We start from the raw sequence: 12015 nt of genomic DNA on the forward strand, positions 1-12015 counted from the left end.
ATAGGTAGGGAGGTAGGGAGGTAGATAGGTAGGTAGGTAGGTAGATGATAGATGATAGACAGATAGGTAGATAAATAGATAGATGATAGATAGATAGATAGATAGATAGATAGATAGATAGATAGATATTAAAAGAAGGCATCATCAGCCTTTGATGTTAATTTACAAAAGGTGAGTGGTCATTTTTGTAGCTCTGACAATGCTATTTTGCAAAATAACATTGATTAGAGTAGTGTTATGATTAGAGTAGTGCTATACTTTTGATCTGGAGTAACCTCCATAAGCCCAATGTATCAAAGGCACATTTGCAAGCCTGTGGCACTCATGGGATTTGGTAGAACCTTTAAGGTGTGGGGCCTAAAGTAAGTAAGTTAAGTGATTGGGAGTGTTGTTTTGAAGATGACAATGTGATCCCAACCACTCTAGCCTTTCCCTCTCTCTAATTCCCAGCCACCATTATGAGTCGAATAACCCTTGTGTGCCACCTGTTCTTGCCCCAAGGTATTATGTCACCATAGGCCCAAAGCAGCAGGGCCAAGTAACCACGGACTGAAATCACTGAAACCATTATCCAAAGTAGAACTTTGTTCTAGTTGTTTATTTTCTCAAATATTTGTATCACAGTGATAGAAAGCAATCACAGGAAATTGGTACCAAGCACAAGGGCCTGTCTGTGATTATACCTGATGATATGGTCAGAAACTTTTGGAACTGAATTGCAGGAAGAGTTTGGAAAACTTAGGAGAAACATGTCAGACAAAGCCTAAAATAATATAAGCAGAGATTAATGAGCAATTCTGCAAGGGCTCAGAAGATCAAATTGGTGAGAGAAAATCTCATGAGATTGTAGGTGAAAATAATTATTCTACTGGGGAGTTGGACTAAAAGCTATTTATACTATATTCCAGAAGAAAACTTGGATAGATTTTGTCCATGACCTGAGACTGTGAGAGGCTAAGTTTAAAGGTGACAATTAATGAATCTGTTGGAGGATATTTTAAGGCAGCCCATCATTCAAGGGGTGGCTTGGGTACTGCCAGCTACCATTAGTCAGATTTATAGTGTGAATCAGGAGCAAAAAACAGATAGATGAAAATTTCCTGTATTTGAAGGCACAGCTGCTAAAGAGATTAACATCATGGAAAAGAAGTCAGATACTGTGCACCAAGACAATAAGATGTCTGGAGGGAACCTCAGGAATAGGTTAAACCCTTCCCTTCCTAGACTCATAGTTGTAAAAGGGTAAACTCCTTTCAAAATCCTTTGTTTGGGATGAGAGCATCAGGTCACACTGCTGAAGGTCACCTAGAGAACTGTTTCCCCTGGATTTATCTCTTCTTGTTCAGCCACAAGAGACTCATAGGTTGCTATAGTCATGGTTTGAGTGGATCCTGGTACAGCCCACAGTAGCAGTAGAACTTGGTGCCATCTGTGTGGTTATGGTTTTGCAGACATGCAGAGTATAACAACTACAAGGTCATGGGAAATGGGATGGATGGTCAGGAAAAGGGAAGGATTTGAAAGGCCAATATGGTAGGTATAATGCTTCCTCCAAAAATGTCCATGTTCTAATCTCCAAAACCCGTCAATATTTCAGGTTACACAGCAAAGAGGAATTGGGATTGCAAATAGAATTGTTTGCTAGTCAGCTGAGCTTAAGGTAGGGAGACTATACTAGACTGTCCAAGTCAAATCAACTTACTTTCAAAGCTCCTTCTGTACAGAAGAGTAAGCCAGAATACAGCAAAAAAATGATTTCATAACACATGCAGTGTCAGAAAGATGCCTCAATGTTGGATTTAAAAATGGAGAAATGGTACCATGAGTCAAAGAATGTGGGTGATCTCTAGAAGATACAAGAGGCAAAAAAAAAATAGATTTTCTCCTAGAACATTAAAAAAAATGCAGGCTTGTTGTGTGCAGAAGGGATTTTAGCCTAATGAGACTTCTACTGGACTTCTGATCTATAAAACCAAAAGATAGTAAGTATATATGACTTAAGCCAATATGGTTGTGGTAATTTGTTCTAGCAGAAATAGAAAGCAACTAGAAGTGGGATGATAGCTTCAAATGTTTGGGACAATGGACGTTTTAAAGTTTTTATAGTTGTGAGTTTAAGGCTCTGTGGTCTGATGGAAGAAACTTCTTTACAAGTTTACAAAAGTCATTTTTCTACCCAAGACTGTTCATTTGGAATGCTCTGGGAGTGCTTATTCCCCATGTGAACACTTAAATTTTAAACCAAGAATGTATGTTTATTTGAGATGTGGCAAAAATGGAGAGGATAAAGCTTTTCTCCAAGCTGTATCTAAATGTCTCCAATCATTTTATCATCTGCCTAAGTAGAGTTACTCTAAGAGTTACATATGAGTGACACTTCATAGTTTACAAAATATACTCCCATCTGTGTAACACTGGAAGTAGAACTGGGGCAGAAGATGAAAGTCATAAGATTGCAGATTAGAGGTCAACACACATATATAGATACATAACCAAATGAGGGAGCTATTTTTGAAAGGGTATATTACATAATCAAAGGCAGACTGCTACCTAGTTGAGGCAGGAGAAGGAGGGCAAAATGTAAGAAAATTTTAAAAAATAAACTATGGGTTATTCCAATTTTGATAATATATGACTGGAGTTTTTATTTAATGTATAAAAAATCCCAGTGTTGATTTGCAGAGCTCCACCTGTAATATCCCATGAAGAGAAACAAAATATTTTTGCATTCCTAAAATGCAAAAGGAACACTTTTATAGGATTTCAAGAACAGTGCCAGTTAGTTAAATAAAATGAAACTTGCTTGTAGCATTTTAATGTTTCCCCAAAGTGGTGTTTATCTTTAACTTTCACATCTAATGTAAACAGCAGAAGTCAAATGGTAATAAAGTTCCCTTTAACTGAGACTGCCAGAAAACACTTCTCTGCTGCAGTTTATTCACTGGAGCCCAGCATTTCCTCCTTTTAAATTTGGTGTCCTAGTTACTCTTCAGTCTTACTGCAAATTATAAAATGTATAAAATGCAATTTATAGTGTCTATAAATATAAAACAGCATGTGGTCAACCCTGAAGGAATTTGGAAGGCAACACAGAAATGGAAAACGCCAGTCTTTGAATTTAGACAGCCTGACTTTGAATCTTAACTTCGTAGTGGCTGTAACAATAGGCAAATCACATAGCCTTCCTTATTCTCAGTTTTTCCCAACTGGAAAATGGATTTAAAATATGTCACACCTTCTTCCTTCAGAGTACTAGCTTCAAAAGACAGTGTGTACAAAAGTGTGTAAAAATATGCCTGTAAGAAACCACTCATTAGAGTCACTGTCCCATTTGCAGAATATTCTAGTGTAATGCTTCTCAGGACACCAAGGGAGAGATACTATTCCACGCCAACACCACTATAAGCACCATTATCACCAGCTCTGGAAGTTTGCAAATGTGGTTGTTAAGCTTCCATTCTGTGCAAAGAAGGAGGCTATGGTACTCATTTCATCAATTAAGAACTGCCCCATAAGATATTAAATATCATAAATAAAAATGTGTGCAAGAAAATGTGAGGAAACATTTCTCTTCTGAATTGTTAATGAATTTAATCTTGTATGCCCCTTACCTTTTACAAGACTTGCACAGTAAATGAAAGGAGATAGAAGTATTCTAAAAACTATAAAAGCCAAATGAGGTCTAGAAGCAACCAGCTGTCAGGTGGTCACTTATAAATGAGAAAAGAGCAATCACTTCTGCCTTCACAGTTAAGTGAAATATGACTTCTCTTAATTTCTTTATCATTCAATAAAGATGGATATATTCTCTTTGTAAAATAACACGTTTATTTTTTTTTTATTTTTTTTTTATTTTTTTGGTTTTTCTCCGGTACCGGGAACTGAACTCACGACCTTGCGCTTGCCAGGCAAGCACTTTGCCACTGAGCTAAATCCCCAGCCCCTAAATAACACATTTAAACCTTCACACAGAGGATAAATTCTTGGACCATCCTCAACCTTGACCTTCCTCCATCCTCTCGTAAGGATGACCACTCTTAAATTCAGTGTACATCATGTTTACCCCTTTCTCTGCATTTGCATATGTGTATCACAAGAAGCTGTTCCTAGACATCAACCTGGAATGGCTTTGTGAAGTTTCAGAAAAGCATAACTGAGGACTTCACTCTAAAATGTGAAGCCTTCATTCCAAACTGTGATTATATAGACTCAAAAGTTCAGACTGCTGGGTTAAAATACCACAGCTTACTTCAGTAGATGTGTAACCTTGGGAAATTACTTGCCTTCCTTTACTCTCCTTGTCCTCATCTCTAGAAGGAGGACAGCAATACAACATGAGTTGGCAATGACGATTAAATAAGCTCCGTTGTGCAAAGAGGTAGTGCAGTGCCTCGGGGATCATTAGTGCCATCCATACTGGCAGCTGATTCACCCTCACTTTGGCCATGTGGGCAACTCATCCACGCACCTCTTAAAGACCTGAAATATCTGTGGCTGTAGGAAATCTGTTGGCTATAATGAATGTGCTGCACACACTTCTCAACCCCATTAATCTTTTCAGAAAATAGATTTTTATCCCATTAAAATCCTGGTTTTCCACCTGGTTGTTGTGAAAAAATAGCCTAATGTCTGGAACACACTAAATACTCGGTAAATATTGCCTTAAAAATGACTCGATGGAGACATGTAAAATTTCTTAAACTAAATTTGTGTGGAAAGCTGTGATCCTAAGACCCAAGCATAAAGCAAAACAATAATAACAATAACCTTGACCAGCAAGAGGGAGTCAACAGGAGGAGACCTAGCGCACGGACATTCCATGTGGAGTGGAACAAAATGTGAAGGTTCGCAGGAGAAAACCAGCTTGCACTTGGCCACTGCTGACCTGGGACAGGAAACAACCAAAGTGACTGATGGGTAGTAGGGGACCAGGACAGTGAGTGTGGAGTCAGGACAGCAGCAGAGACCAGGGTGCAGACCATAGTGTAGGGTTTGGAGTCCATTCTGAGGGCAACTAGCATTCATTGTAGCTTTCTTGTTTTCAACAAGAGAATTGCATGATCTTTTTTAAGTTTTTAAAATATATACATGAAAAAATAAAGATAAAATTATACACGGGTAGCAGTGGCATGGGGGTGAGTGGGAGTTGGAAATCCAGGTGGGAGTTCTTCACAGCACTCCAGGTGAGAAAAATTGCTGCTTAGCCTCAAGACAGAACTAAATATCGGTGGGGAGAGGTGAGCATATTTCCAGTATATTTTAAAGTTAGAGGAAACTTGCTCATAGGCCGGGGATAATCAGCCAAATGAATAAAGTGAATGAGAAAACTGGGTGGGGAATGGAGACCTGTAACAATATGGGGAAGAGGGAAGGAAGAGCTGGATTTAAAAAAAAAAAAAAAAAGCAGAACAGCACAACACTGAATCTCCTGATACATCCATTGTGAAAAACGGAAGAAGAGGCAGAGTCAAGGGGTAGGAGGAGTATTAGCAGATGTCCTGTCTCAGTGAATGTCTGGTCTTGGGAGTTTGGGATGTAAAGTGTGGAGAAGTGTAAAGCTATGAGTCAAAAGCTCCAGTGCCTTCTAATAAGAACTCAGAGACATGACTATAGATTTGGTGACCGGGAAGTCATTGGTGGCAGATAAGTGGTTGTGCACATCAGAAGCCTTATTGGATTGAAGAGAAAAAGAAAGAAGGGAAGGAAGGAAGGAAGGAAGGAAGGAAGGAAGGAAGGAAGGAAGGAAGAAAGAAGGGAGGGAAGGAAGGAAGGAAGGAAGGAAGGAAGGAAGAAAGAAAGAAAGAAAGAAAGAAAGAAAGAAAGAAAGAAAGAAAGAAAGAAAGAAAGAAAGAAAGAGACAGCAAGTATGAGACACTTTGAAGATGTTTTGCTGTAAAGGGAGTAAGGAAATAGATTGGCTCCCTTGTGAAGTCATGACATTTGTTTCTGATGGAAAATTCTAGAACTTTTTTGGCATGCTGATGACAATGGTCTTACAGTAAGGGAAAAAAGTAGAGGATGCAAGAGAGAGCAGCAAAGGAGATAAATCAAAGCTCTGAGGAAGTAAAATAGACAGAATCCTGAGCACAGGTAATGGTGTTGGCCCATGCAGGAGCAGTGACACACCATGGTGACAGAAGAATTCATGTGGGCATCTGAAGAGACAGGTTGGCAGGCTGGGTGGTGGGAAGATCATGGTGGGCTTGCCTTGCTGTTTTTGTTTTCATGCATTCACAGCCTGATCAGCCAACTGTATATAAGCTGCACAAGAGAAAGTATCTCTCATCTATGTGATTCTCCCATGGCCAACTTACTTTCAGCCAGAATCAGCAAACACCTTTATAAAGAGCACGTGCAGACCTGTTCATAGGTGATGACTTCAGCATGCATCTTTGAAGACTGAGACACTTCATGCCCCAGTTCCCTAGGGAACTTGCTTTAGTGTCCTACTTTCTCTAATTCCCCAACCTCCACATGTGCTGTTTCCTCACTCTAGAATATTCTTCCCCACCTACATTAGGTTGTTCATACAGCACAGCCCCAATCTTAGGAAAAGATGTCCTAAGGCCCCAAGCTGAGTATTGGGGATATGCTTATTTACCACTGGATGTCTTATATTTTATGCCTCTTAATGTGCCCACATTCCAGAGCCTGCCTTGGAGCAGGACCTCTAAGAGTGCTTCAGCCCCAAAAGTGTCTTCAGTCACAGTTCCATCGGCCCAAGTAGTCAAGAGGCTCTCTTCCATGGTCCATTGGTGAGTACATTTGGGCAGAAGAAGTAAGATTTACTTTCCCGAATATCTCAGTATTTACCTAAAGAGGAACAACTGGGATTCTCTTATACCTGCTCTATTAAACTGCAAAATTCTATCTGAGAAGTGCTGTGTAGAGAGCACATTCAGTTTAGTTATAAAGCAGAGGTTATATAATACATAGACAGACTGACTGAACTACAAATCCCAGTGCCAAGGAAGAAGATAGGAAATTTCATGTATCATCTATCCTGGGAGAGTTTCTTACAGTGCAGCACCACCTGGATATCCACACGATAGTAGAAAGGCTTAGTTATTTTTTAAAAGCCAAAAGAAAACATTTTTGTACCTTTCCTATGCATTTAAGATGTATTAAAAATGTTTTTTCACACAAACTTGTTTTCAGAACATATATAGTAACTAATAAGCATTTTATATGTTTACACGTGTGTAGTGCCAGCAGTTGTGTGTGTTCTTGTGAGTATGTGTGTGCTTTAATTTCTATTTTAAGTATATGTCTTGCTCTTGTTAAATATTTATACTTTAAAATACAACCCAAAGACAAAATTGAAAGATCTGGCACCATTGAGAGAAATCACTTTCTTTAATACATACACACTGAAGAAAATATTGTGCTTATTTTTAATCTCAATGACATATTTTAGTAGAAAGATCCATCCTATGGAATGGCTATATCACTGGCTCTGAATGAGTTTAAAAGACTTTGGGAGAGATTTTAATTTTTTCCTGATTAATTTCTAAAGTAGAAGTCATACAGCCTACTAATCTCCATTCCCCAGATCCTCTCCTAGCTCCAATAATCCTTCTCCAAGCATATTTTTAAGTAAAGTAATAAAGCTGAAGAAAATCCAAACAGAAAAAGAAAAAAAATCATGAGACAGTTACATAAACATTTGAATGCAGAGCGATAAACCCCCACACTCTTAACTGCAGATCTGAGGCTCAGGCCACCAGCAGCTGGAACATCCTTATTTAGAATAATGTTTATAAATGACTTTATCTAATTTTGTCATGCATTCACAGCAATCTGTTAGCTTTTAACCAGGTTAGATAGCTTCACAGCTGGAGAGGATCTTCAAATCACCAGAGAACCAAAGAAAGGAGCAAGCCAGAGCACAGTCCTGCATGCCTCCTTTCCCTCTGCTGCTGTTGAGCATATTGCTGGTGGAAGAGCCATGTGGAGGAGAAGCTGCTGAGGCCCAGGGCAGTCTTCTTCAGCAATTCTATAGGGCACCTTGCACAGAACATTTCAGCCACAGGACTCTCTCACCAGCTCTGCCTTCCCTGAGTCTCCACATCACTGTCATAAGTTCCCTGCCAATCATTCCCGAGAGCTTCTGGACAAGGGGCATGTGATCTCCAGTGAAAGAATTTTGGTATTAAACAAAGCAGCAGGGCCATCAATAGAGTACTTCTACTTTGAAAGCAGAACAATAAAGACAACAAACTTTCTTTTCCATGCCACGGACAAATTTCTCCTACTCTGGTTTAACATGTTTAAAATTTCATCCTGTCTTTCTGATGCAACGTTTTCCTTTAGCAACAGATTCCTTGATGCCTCCTCCCAGAAATGCAAACACAGACACTGTGGGATGTTCCGGGTGGGTCGGATGTGCCTAGCAGCTCTCATTCCCTCTCCAGCAAAGCCTCTTCTGAGGATAGAAAAAAGGAGCCAATCTTGGCTGCTTTGATACTTGAGGAAGACACAAGCTGAGCATACAAAAAGCATTAGGAAGCAATTTAAAGATTTACTTATGTCTGAAGAGTGGAAAGTATGGTTTACATTTCATGAAACACGAGGATGTATTTCTTAAATATCCTCTCTGTTCATCTATTTCCCCCAAATCTTCCCAGCAGCTGTTTGACAATCTCTCACCCAGAAATTCACTTTTCCAGATCTGGTTTGCCTGTCCTTCTTAATGTCACTCCTGCATTTTGATATGTCTACTCTGAGTCATGGTCAGGCAGTTGGCTGAATGTCAAAGCAGTTGAAAAGCAGAGGGGCAGGAGCTTTGGATATTCATGCATTAGCAATGCTGTCCATGCTGCAAGCAGATAAGAGACACCCAACTCCCTTGAACCTGTCCTAAATTCTTGTAATTTATTTCTCTCTTCTTCTAGCTTTACCTTTGGAAGTTTCCTTACAGACCTTTGAGTGCAATTCCTCATTTTACTGGATAAAGACTTGAAGCTAAAGGAGCTTGTTGTGCCAGATCTGTGAGCCACTCATCTCTGGCTGAGACTTGGAGACTGGGCTCATGTCTGCTGATCCTGTGCTCATTTCTTTCCTGCTCCAGTAAACTCCACTGCCCTAAAGAAACAGATGGAAGCAAAGCAGGTTTGTGTCAGAATGGACAGCATGGGATTCTGCCATGTATCCAAAAACTTCTATAACTATATTACTAGATAATGAACATCAAATTCAGCATGCAGTCCCTCAGCTACCATAAATTTTTCAGGACAAAACAAAGATTAACTTATTCCTGTACTCCTGTTGTTTTTAAAAGGGATCTCAGCTGGGCACAGGGCTGCACACTCATAATCCCAGCAGTCCAGAGGCTGAGGCAGGAGAATCGCTGTGAGTTTGAGGACATTCTGTGCTACATAGTGAGACCTTGTCTCAAAATGAATGAATGAATAGAAAATAAATACATAAAATAAGATAAAAAATAGGTCTCATTATTGGTTGAAAGAGACACAGTTTTCTAATTAAAATTTTGTAAACCAGAAAAGTCCATTAGCCAAAGTCTATTTTCCCTGAGTATCCTGGTTTATGGAGTGTTTATGAGGTGATTTTCTTCACATTACAGAATCGTGCTTTCTCTTCCACAGCCACTGCCCAAGTTCACAAAGAAGCCATACTCACTGAGTAATACCAGGCCAGTGGTCCCCACCCTGAGTCACTTAGGAGGACATGTCACTCAAGGCAGTTACCAAGTGTCCAGCCAACCACAGGCAGTGTGCAGACCTTGCATGGAGGAGATTGGACCTAACCTTAGTTCCCACTCCACTCTCTCTCTACACACTGCGGCAACACCGAGGAAGCACTGCCTTCAAGGGCGGACATCACGTGTCCTGATCAGAGGAACTATAGTTCCCCACCACTCCCACTGCCCACTTCAGTCCATTTTGACATCTGTCTGTTGCTGGAGTAAGTGGCAATTCTGAAATCAAAGCGTGAACTTTGAACATTCGTTTCAAAAAACCAAAACTACCAAACAAAAGTAATTTCAAAATTATTATTTGTGGAAGAAGAAAAGGATAGGACAGAGTTTGAAAGGGCCAAGAAGTACATGTCAATTACTAAAAACTGATCCTGGAGTGCAAGTGCTAGCTTATGGAGATATTCAAGGTTTCTGGGAGTCTGGCAGCCATTTTGGTCCCACTTCTCAGTGACATAATATGGCCAGTTATGACCACTTGAATCTCAGGCCACACTGGCAGCAAATAGTAGGGCATCCAGACTGCAAATTCAATGGTTCAAGACATGGTAGAGGACTTGGTTAGTACCAGTGAAATAGATCCCTCTGTTTCAGTCAGCAGCAAAGGAGCCAGGGTCATAACCTTCCACTCAGACCATGGAAAGCTCCATTTTCGCTCTCTGTGCTTTTTAGAGCTATAATGAAAATGCTTCACATACAGTTACAGGGAGGCTGTGGCCTCAGGTAAGTGCTATGAAAGCCTTAGCAATTCTTGAACAAAGCTTTCATTCCCAAGCTTGTCAGGAATGTAAAATAAATTCTAGACAATAGGTCAAATCCTAGTGTGTATCTTGCCTTCTCTCTATTCTTTCCCCCTCTATCCTGGTCTCCCTTTGTCCTTCCTCTTCCCTGTCTCATTTTATTCTTTATTTTAATGTGTTTGCTAAAATCATTTCCTACTCCTTCAGTGCTTTGATCTTTTAAGTACTTCTCTCTACTATACAAATTACCCTGCCTGCCCTCCCATATCAACACCCTGGACAAGGGATGCCCTGAAGGTGTATGATGTTATGGTTTGTGTCTAGATGTCCCCTCAAGGCCTCATGCAGTCATGGGATGGGCTTCTAGGTTTTCAACTGATTCATCATCCAGGGGGATTATGGATGTGAGTGCTACACCCGCCCTGGGGCAGGTTATTTGCATACAAAGGGAAGGAAAGAGGCTGCTTGTGTCTGCTCCTCTCTTTTGCTCTTGCTGCTTTTGCTGTTTTGCACTGCTGTGAACGATTGTCCTCTGCCATGTGCCACTCTGCCTTGCAGCCAGCTGAGTATGGACTGAAACCTCCACAGACTGTGAGCCGAATAAACCTTTTCTTCCTTAATTTTGAGTGTTGGGTATTTTACCCTAGCAATGAGAGAACAGCAACCAAGACACATGGCATTACTGCCCTTACAGGAATCTAGTGCAATAGGAGGTCAATGGAGGAAAATTAAAGTCTGTGAAACTTGGTTTGAGTGATCCATCAACAAGATGCCACCAAATCGAACATACACAGATCCCTTGTTACTCAGCTTTCTCTACTGAGTAAGGACAGGCTCAGCCTAATTTGTCTGTCAGAGGTCAACAATAGGCTTCAGGAAGTAGATCTAGTCAGGCCAGCTAACATTTAACTTGTCAGACACAGTAAGGCTAAAAAGGTCCCTTCCATTCTCCTGGGATAATAAGAGTATCTTCCACCCTTGGGAGGCATCAGGTTCTTCTAAGGCAACTCCCATCATCTGAGTCAGCCACCAGCATCTAATGCCATTTTAAGTTCTAAGGATCTGTGAATTGTTCTTCAACTTTTTCATCAAGAGAATACAAATATGGTTCTATGTACAAAGGAGACCCAGTGATTACACGCCAATCCGAGAGTGAGACTTAGAGAGACTCCTTGGAAACCAACAGAGTCTTGTACTTGCTTGACAAGCACTAGGAAGTAAGTTCACAAAGGCATTTGAACAACACAGAAAGAAGTGACTTTGGATATATACTGACTTTTATAGTGCCATAATTCATAAGAACTAAATCCTGGAAGCAGCTTGTATACCCATCAGCAGACAAATGGATAAAGAAAATGTGGTATCCATACATAATGGAATACTACTTGACTATCAAGAAGGGTAAATTCAAGACATTTGTGGAAAAATAGGTATATCTGGAAAAGATAATGCTGAGTAAAATAAATCAGTCACACAAGCTTAAATACCATATGTTATTTTTCACATAAGTAAAGAAAAGTAAAAGCAAAGATAGTAGTACAGGATGGATAGAAGAAACAG

The 12015-nt window shown here is 40.1% G+C and overlaps 1 long non-coding RNA gene across 1 annotated transcript; it reads left to right on the forward strand.

The window, feature by feature from the left end:
• The first annotated feature begins 6010 nt into the window (after window positions 1-6010).
• On the forward strand, window positions 6011-9875 carry LOC102003284. The gene is made up of 3 exons (XR_261924.1): window positions 6011-6167; window positions 8895-9111; window positions 9606-9875. It is a non-coding gene; the product is annotated as an uncharacterized LOC102003284 (long non-coding RNA).
• The last annotated feature ends 2140 nt before the right edge of the window (window positions 9876-12015 follow it).

Source organism: Chinchilla lanigera, unplaced genomic scaffold, assembly GCF_000276665.1.
Source record: "Chinchilla lanigera isolate Chin_1 unplaced genomic scaffold, ChiLan1.0 scaffold00037, whole genome shotgun sequence".
NCBI classification, from domain to species: Eukaryota; Metazoa; Chordata; class Mammalia; order Rodentia; family Chinchillidae; genus Chinchilla; species Chinchilla lanigera.